Here is a 9,681-nt window from a genome sequence, read left to right on the forward strand (position 1 = left end):
ATCCTGTTGTTTTGTCTTTGTTATGACAAAAGATGAGCAGATCATTCTATTTGTGATCCAAATAGAAACACATTATGCCAATGAGATCTATTCTATGCCAATGGTTGTTCTTGCTATGAACACATTTACATTTTATTGCACTGGGCTATTTGCCACTTTATATAAGCTACACCAGCTGCTCTTGTTCTTGCACAACAGGTTACTGTATGAAGAACTCTGGTTTTCCCTAATGCACATAACACTTTCTAGAATCTGGATAACCAAGTCTCTAGGAAGTGACTGTAAGTGATATTAAAACTACAGTAACTGAGAACAGAAACAGCCTTGAAGAATTGTACTGAAAAGCTGCTACTCTAGGGATGATTGTGGTTGTGGGTAGCTGTTTTTTTCAGTGTGTGTAATGTATGTTCTGACATTCTCTTACCTGCTACACTTTTTCTAGTATTTGCTGCTTTCCCTAAGATTTGATCTACAGCACACCTGATGAAAAATACTAACAATAAACTTAAACACTGAGCAAATTTATTGTTTGCTTTTTATGGCAATGAAATACAGTGAAACAGTTCAAATCTACTTTAAAATAAACTCCCTGATTCCTCTTTTTTGCATTTCTATGACAGGTTTCATGCTCTGCTTTCTTGGTAACCTTCTGCATGGGAAAGCAGAATTATGCAAATTAAAATGCAAATGGCAGTCACAGTGGCAAAATATGACAATTTCTCTTGACATCTTGCATGACATTGGTTAGAGCATGCTATCACAGAACTGAAACAAGTTCTTTTTCTCAGCTGTAAACTCTGCCTCAGCTACATTTTAAAACCAGTTTTGCTATGATTAGGATGCAGGATGGCTGCAAAATACAAATAATTCCAAATTTAGGAATTCCGTACTTAACTTTTCTGGTTTTGACAAGGAGTAGGTTAAATAAACTGTCAGTGTGTATGAGGTTGTGTAGGCACTGCTGCTGCAGGAAAAAGTCAAAGTATAATTGGTCTGAGGGTGTGGAGAGAAGCAGCAGGGGTTGCTGGTAGGGATAGTAAAAGCTCAACAGGGTTACAGAAACCTGCCAAATCTCCATCCTCACTACAGGGAGCTCCTACTGCTGCCAGGGAGTAAGGAAAACAGATGGCTGTTCCTTTTGAAGCCACAAGCATTTATTTCTGTGCCTGTTGTGTATTTTTTTTCTTCTTCTCCTGAAGTTTCCAAGTCCTGCAGTAGCTTGTGGAGCAGCCAGGCATTGGCAGACATGTTGGAAGGCAGCCACGCAGGCGGGCGAGTTTCATCTGAAGATGATGGTTGCTTTGTTTTGTTTTTCCTTTTCCCCAAGCTGCTCCCACAATTTGGCAAGTGGATGTCAGGATTAGAAATAGTGGGATTGGAGAATATGCCAGAACCTATTAGAGGCAGACACAGAGCTATAGTAAACAGGGAGATGGAGCAGTGCCAGCAGGAGCATGGGTGCGGGGGTTTGGATTCAATTAGCACAGCCGACCACACATACCCTAACACGGGCACTTCACAGTTACATGCTGAACTGTCCTCTCTATTTGTGCTTATTTGCAGTGGGGTATAGCTGATCTGGAGATAGGGCTTTATTTTTTCATCAAAAACGGCAATTATGTGGATCCTGGCAAGTCTGTAGTGTGAAGTGGTTTCACAGAACACTCTAAATAAAATATCTGTATCTAAAACAGAATAGCATGGGATGAAAAATAAATGTTTATGTTTCCACTGTATTTCAGCTACTCTGAAGGACGGTGAGACTTATTTTCCCTTAGCTTTCTGGACCTTCTAATGCATATATATGCTGTTGTGAGGAGTGAAAAAAGCACCGGTTTCAAAGAAGGCAGAAACATGTAGGATGTTTAATTTTACTTTTATAATATCACTAAGAGAGCTCAAAGAAAGATGTGGGCTTAGGCTGAGTTAGCAATTCAATGAAATACATGCATAGGTTGACATGCAGGGTACTGATGGCATATGACTGGCTTGTCACCTATCTGAGGGGATAAAATCTGCCCTTGTGCACATTTCTGACTGATGAGAGTAATTCATGCTTTTAACAGATGTTACTGATTTAGGTCAATGAAAGCTTATGGGAGCATTTTCTAGTCTCCAAGGGAGGAATGCCAGCCCAATCAAACAAGCAAATTTGGAGGCTGGCATCTGAATTGAGTGGTAAGGCTGGATAATTTCCTTTGGCAAAAGCTGTGTGCCATCATTATTCTATGACAACCTAAAAATTTAATAATAAGTACTGACTTGTTATTTTTTGCATCTCCTGCATGTAAACCTTGAGCCACTATTGCCATCTACCAAGAAAGACACCAAAGCCACTTATTCTGAAGGCTTTTCTTTTCTGGCTTGTCCAAAATAGCACACAATTCCCAACCCAGCAAAATATGATGCATACAGCTGCCCCAGCTACATGAGTAATTGTAACAAATATTTCTAGATTCATAGCCACAAAACAAACTCAAGATGGCTCTTTGTTAGCTGATACTTGCCTTTTAAAAATTACTGCTATTGTCATTAACATCTTAAAAGCAAAGCAACGGAACTCTCTGGTACAGGCCAAACACAGCTGAGAGGAGCTCAGTCAGTAAAAGATTAAAACCAAGTTCATGGTGTTTGTCATCAGAAACTACACCTTGATTTTTGTGTACTACATTCTCTCTTCAAATTCTTATCAAATTCATCTGCATGATGCTTAAGTCCAGTGTTTCTTGGAGTTTTATTTTGGCAAAGCACAATGTCAAATTTGTTTTACACCTACTTTGTAAAATACCCTGAAAATCAGTAACATTTCTGGAAGATGCAGAGTTTCACAATATAAAAAAATACATTCAGCCTTCTCATTACAATCTTCAAAAGTGATTTGACAGCAAATTTTTGGCATGGGATTAGTGGGAGTCCTAAGGGACTGTGGTGCCTGTTTCCCCATCAGGCTGTGTCAGAGAGTTGCCAGGTTATGGGCTTAATTTTCTTCCTCCATGCTGCAGCTGAATCTAGCCCCAAATCTGGCATTAAAGCATTCAGAAACCACTTCTGAAAAAATTACATGCCAAAATTTGAAAATATTAATTTCACTGATGTCAGGCACTATGTCCATATCAATGCTCTGTGTGTCTGAGTATTGTGAACTTCAGCTGAAACAAGGTGTAAGGTCTTCAAGGCAGATCAACAAATGAAGGGAGGGAGATAATAAAGGGACTCTGAAGAACAGTTATTGCTGTGGTCAAGGATCTCCAACAGGAGCATCCACATCTTTCACAGAGATGTGTGTCTAATTTATATTATTTTACATTTACCTGTGATGGCACGGTTTATCATAATTCTTTTGTCAGCCCTCTTGTATATGAGCCTCATGTGAGAGCTAAATTCAGCATAAAATAGTCATAGTGCATTAAATCACAAAAAGAAAAAAAATATTAATAAGTCATATTGAAATGGGATTTATGACTCAATTCTAAGGTACTTTAGAGCTATAGATTAGTATTTTTAATTAGTGCTGTAGAACATGTTCCACCAAACTACCAGTAAGTGTATGATAACAGACAAAACACCTATCGACATTGATAAACTCTACTTGGAACTGAAATTATCATTCTATAAAGTACAAAGCGTTTGTCAAGAAAAGGTATAAGTATAGACCTTTAATTTATGATTTCTATTTAGGGATGGTCTGTGATTAAAGTACTACGTTATTTCTTTACTTGTAGCCCTGAGTAACCCTATCTCCCTTGCAGTCTTTGAACCTGCAAGTTGCTGAAGGGTCTGGTGCAGATTGCAGAACACAAATTAAGATTTGAAAATTAATGGCAAGGGTTTTCTTGGCTCATTAATAGTAACACCATTCCATTGTGGAATTAGAAATAAGAGGGGTATTCCTTTGTTACTCTTGATTCTCAACAGTTTTGGAATTCTATTTTTTTATGTGCTGTAGATAAAGGCTTTATTCTTTGCAGAGAGAATCAACACTTTCTCCAAGCCCTTAACTTACAATGTGGTATAGTGGTATATGGGATAAGAGATACTGGACCTCTTGCAGTGAGTCTAGTTCCCTGTCATGATGCTGCTGTTTAACTCATCTCCCTTAGCTTGTATTTTTCAAGATGTACTCATGAATTCAGTTCCCATTTTGTGCAAGCCTGTTGATACGTGCAACTGTGCTGTTTCCTGTTTGTTGGGACAAAATGGACAACCTAGTTCATTGCTATAATGTAGTTTTAGTATTAGGTGCTGGTTTTGTGCAAGAACATAATCATTTGTCTGTAGGACTGCTCCCTTAACTGTCTTGTGCATCTAAGTGTAATACAAATTAATGCTTCATAGAGGGTAACAAATTCTGGCGAGAAGTGCTGTGTAAGGACCTGTCCAGGCAAAGCATTATTAGCTGGGTGGACAGGCAGGCATAAGAAATTTGGAAACTCTGAAATGGGATGAAAAGCCTTAGATTTTTCTTTCTTGTAGCCTTCCACTAGTGCCTACAGAGTGTAAAAAGCACAAGTCATACATATTTTATCCAGCAGTTGAGGAAGATGTGAAACCACATGGCGGTGGTTTGGGGGTGTGAGGGGAATTAATGTTACCAGACTGAAAATGTGGAGTAAATTACTTGACTCCAACTGTATGAGGGGGCTGGAGGGGCTTTGTGCTTTCTCATTGGTTTGACTCTGCAATGGGAAAATGTTCTCACAGCTGGGGAATTTATGATCTCCTAGCTGCAGGCTTTGAACTGAAAATACATACTACTCTCAGAGCTAGATTCCTCAGGCCCTAATGTGGGATTATGGTGATAACTGTATGGTTTAATAAAATGTCATAGCTGGGATTTGAGAAGGAGCTGCTCAGAGAATGCCAGCATAAGCACTGGCAACAACAACGGGATGTGCAGGTCTCAGGACTGCTTAGAGAAGAAGGCAACAAGCCAGCAAACAGGCAAAGCTTCTAACAGCTGCTGAGGTTTTAAAACTTGGGAGATTTTAAAGCCGGATTTTTATAAAAGCTGACATGGTAAAGTCTTGTGGGTTTGTTGCATAGGCTGCATTGCATAAAGTGGTGAGGCACTTTTGTGTAGACACTGAAATCTATTTCAGTTCCTGGGGTGGCGGGGTGTGTGTGGAAAAGAAATCACATGTTTAATCAAGGCACTGTTCAAATTTACAATGTGTGTGAAGGTGGAAAACCTGTTTGAAAATACTTCTAGAGACAGTGAGTGAAATCCTGCAATGATCACTTCAAGGGAAGAGAAACCCTAACACATCCAGTAAATCTTCCAAGGTTTCTTTCTCTTGATTTCCTGTTCAGAGCTAGGAATGGAGGAGATAAATGCATCTTCTGGTTTCCCCCTTCTGCTCATGGTCTGGTGTAGAAAATCTCAGAAAGCCCCAAAAGTTCCTATTTGTTTTGGTCACAAAGAAAACCTTCAAGATATGATGCCTTCAGGGAGAAATATTTTCATGCAATGCAACAGGACTGCTTTCATCCCCTGAACCTCCTTTCAGCATTACAGCCTACTTCTCATTTTGACTCAGTTACCCAGGCAGTCCCTCCTCATGGGGTCGAACCAGAATAGTTTCAAGATAATGTGCTAAAATCCAAGTATGGGCCAGAAATTGCCCAGTGGCCATCAACCCTGAAATAATTTCAAATGTTACTTGGAAATGTTGCTTCTTAAATGTTGGAATTGTCTTGCAGCTATAATGGGAAGCTGATAGTCTCCTGAAAACACAACCATCTTGAGTTTGAATGTATATTTAACATTAAAAACAAGCTACAGAGATGAGAGTCACACCAGAAAATGCTTCTTCCATGCCATACTAAAACTCTTGCTTGTGTACTGTGTACACTGAGTCCATTAGAATTTCATCTGGATGAAACGGGATGAAACATAACTTTTTTTCTTATTTTAAATGTTCTATTTTTTTTTTCTTTTTTAAAAAATAACATTACTGGACAATAATGCCAGTGGAGTTCTGTGACGATTTCCACAAACACCCTGAAGCAATGTTTACAGAAGCTATGCTTTGTACTAGCTGAAGTTATGTTGGTGAGAGTTTGGTAATACAAAATTAAGTATATTTATCATGCAGGCTTTGCTGTCTGGTGACCTGGTGGAAAGTGAAGAAAAAGGAGGAGTGTGGATAAGGATGGCTATTCTACAGCAGCAAGCCAACTATGATTTCAGCAAACATACATCTAATTTTGTCTGAGGGGGTCTGAATTTGCACCTGGGTTCCTGTATGTATGTGGATTAATTGAGTCTGAAATGGTAAAACTTTTAAGGAGTTTCAAGTTTTTTCTAGACATTATTTGTGAACTGCAGCTTTCCACAAACCATTACAGCAGGCATGAAACCAACAGAAATCCTGCTAGAAATGAAGCTCCACATGATTTTTCTGCTTCATTTTAGCAGGGTGCAGAGCTACAAGAAAATTGAGCAACTGAAGTATGGGTCACATCCCTGGTTGGCCTTAGGGCCAGCTGCCACTTGGCATCCATGAATTCACATGAGTCATCTCAATGCCTAGGGGAGGAGGTAGCGCCATGGGTTAAGGTAACACAACAGCTTGTTGGAAATCAGAGCAGAGAGAGGGCCATGCAGAAGTTTATAAGCAGAACAGGTGGCAGAAATTAAGGGGTAATCACAGATTTTAAATTAAAAATAAATAAAAAATACTCTCTGGAGGCTGCATGGCCCCAAAATCTTACACTGGGTGCAGGAAGGCAATGCATCAGCCACACTTTTGCAGGCTGTTCTGTATCCAGAAAGCCTACTCAGTCTTCTGCAGAGGATTTATTTGCTTCACTGAATGTCCACCTCCTGCATGTACACATTAGCAGCCAGCTCCTGAAGACCCAGTGCGAGTGCAATGGGGTTTTGGTGTTGTTTTTTTGTCCTTTGGATAGGCTTTTGGGATACATGCTGCAATTTCTAGGCTGCGTACAAGGTGTAATGAGAAACAGATAAGAAATGAGCTGGATAGTCATGCTGCTTCTGATAATATGGGGTTTAAGGATGCAGGTCCTTAACTGCATGATGCTCTTAGGTCCTTTTTCAATACAGAGTGTTAAACGTTTAGCTACCAAAAGGCCAAACTGGCCTGGTGAAACAGATTAGTGCCCTATGCTGTTGAAGCAGCAGTGATCCTGAGCAGCATGGGGAGGTCTAGAAAGCAAAAACACTTCTATTCCTTATGAGCTGATTACTTGTATAAGGAAAAAAAAAAGGAAATATGTGAATGGAAAAAATAAACTTTCCTGTAGAGTCTCTCTAGGTCTCATCTACAGGTCCTCAGTGTGGTAAGACTCTGTTTTTTCAGATAAGATTTTATCCTTGCATGTAATTTGTTTAGCTGCTAAATAGGGAAGCAAACAAAGGGATTTGTCAAAGCCTTGATTTAATTTACACTACTTTGTCTTCTTTCCTTGCTTCCAGTTTGCCATTGCTTCAGCTCTGTGAAGTGCTGGTCTTTCTACTTGCCTTATCCAAACAGTTGTAAAAAAACTTCTCTGTACATTTCCATTTTTCTTCATTTTATCTCCTGACCTCGGTGCCAGGGAAGGTCATGGAGCAGGTCGTCTTGAGTGCCATTATGCACCATATACAGAACAACCAGGTGATCAGGCCCAGTCAGCAGAAATTTATGAAAGGCATGTCCTGCTTGACAAATGGAATCTTTTTCTATGAGAAGATAACACATGTGATAGATGAGGGAAAGGATGTGGATGTTGTCTTTCTGGACTTCCATAAGGTCTTTGACACTGTTTCCCACTGCATTCTAAAGAAAAAACCTGGCTGCTTATGGCTTGGACAAGGTGTACACTCTGCTGGGTAAAACACTGGCTGGACAGCTGGGTGCAGAAAGTGGTGGTGAATGGAATGAAATCCAGCTGGTGGCCTGTCACGAGAGGGGTTCCTCGGGACCACTTCTTTTTAACATCTTTATCAACAATCTTGATGAGGAAATAGAATGCACCCTCAGTAAGTTTGCAGACGACACCAAGTTGGGAGGGACTGTTGATCTGCTTTAGTGTAGGGAGGCTCTGCAGAGAGACTTAGACTGGATCAATGGGCCGAGGTAAATGGTATGATCTTCAACAAGGTCAAGTGCCATGCCCTGCACTTGGGCCACATCAACCCCATGCAACACTACAGGTTGGGGGATGAGTGGCTGGAAAGCTGCCTGGGGGAAAGGGACTTTGGGGTGCTGATTGATAGGTGGCTGATTATGAGCCAGCCAATGACATCCTGGAGGCACATGGCAGAGGTAATGTTAGCTATCAACCTGCTGCTGCTTCTGGTGAAGAAAGAGCTAATAGGCCATCAGGTGGAGAGTGGTGTGGTGAGACTGTTCTAAAATCCAGTTAACTTACAAAATTTTCAAAAGTTATACATTTACAGTAGTCTAAAGTAGAAGCCAGCACGGAAAAAGTAAGATTCTGTCTTGTGCCTTCCACCTTCTCAGAGGCACCTGGTGGCAGCGTAGAGGAGCTCTAACACTTTTATAAATCTGGCGCATTAACCAGATAATTTATAGTCATTACAGTCACTCTGTGTTTCAAAAATCTGAGAAAAGAATAGGATGGGGTTATTCCTGGCCAGTGTTTGGAAAGATGAAAAAGAAATAACAGGAAGATGTTTCACAGCTTTTTCAGAACCACAACTCAAAGGAATCATTATAAAGTGAAGAAGCAAAGGCCAGTGTCGCCGCCTTGCACAGAAGGATCTAAAAAGTTTTTGTATTTTCTATCTCTGATTTCATTACTCCTAATAACTCGTTTCCTGATGCAAGGTAAAGAGGCACCTGAAATACAGATTTGAGTCCTTTTAGTTAAACCTTTATCCCTTTGTCATAGCGGGTTTTTTTTCTTCTGTAGTTCCATTCATCTGCTCTACTGGAACTTTCAGTCGCACAGTGTTAAAATATGGCTGTTCTAAGCTAATATGCATTAACTTTTTAAAACCTGTTTTATACATAACCTATTGTATTAATATAAAACGTTAAGGCCATTTTTCGTTTCCTGGGAATGGCCCATTACATTGTGAGCAATCTACTCTTGCTTTTTTAGAAAAGACTTTGAACTCAATACAAAAGGAAAATATAATCATGTACAACTATAAAGACTGCTTTTTTCCCTTTTGTGCAGTGTAACAGAGGTGGATGAGTAGCATGGTAATGAAGAGATGGACCGTCTTTATTAGCAGGCTCGGTGAAAGGGTTCTTTTCAGAACTTCAACTTTTCTTCTTAGTTTTCATTACATCTATTCGGCCTCTTTCCTTTTCTTGACTTTCTTTTAAATATGCCTAACAGACTGGCAGAGCCAAGCCAGTTCAGCCTTTTTTCCAAAGAAGGCTAGGTACAAAGTCTAGTGGTTTAGATGCTTCCATAAAAGTTTTTCATATATTTAGAGAAGTATTGCTGTTTGCATTGCTTAGGAACTAGTCAGGCATACATTTCATAGTCATTCTTTAATTTCCCTAAAAACAAGCACAACAAAACCATTGCTATGATGTTTATACACTGTAGTTAAAGGAGGATAATGATATAGGAAGTTTCTTTAAGTGACAAAGTAGAACTAGAAATACCACTTAACCCTCTGCCCTAGAAACTGGTTAATATAGCAGATTTGTAGAGGCCTATTTGATGATCTATCACCCTCTTCTACAATGTGCT

The sequence above is a fragment of the Chaetura pelagica genome, unplaced genomic scaffold (assembly GCF_000747805.2).
Source record: "Chaetura pelagica isolate M959 unplaced genomic scaffold, ChaPel_1.0 scaffold3, whole genome shotgun sequence".
Taxonomy (NCBI): domain Eukaryota; kingdom Metazoa; phylum Chordata; class Aves; order Apodiformes; family Apodidae; genus Chaetura; species Chaetura pelagica.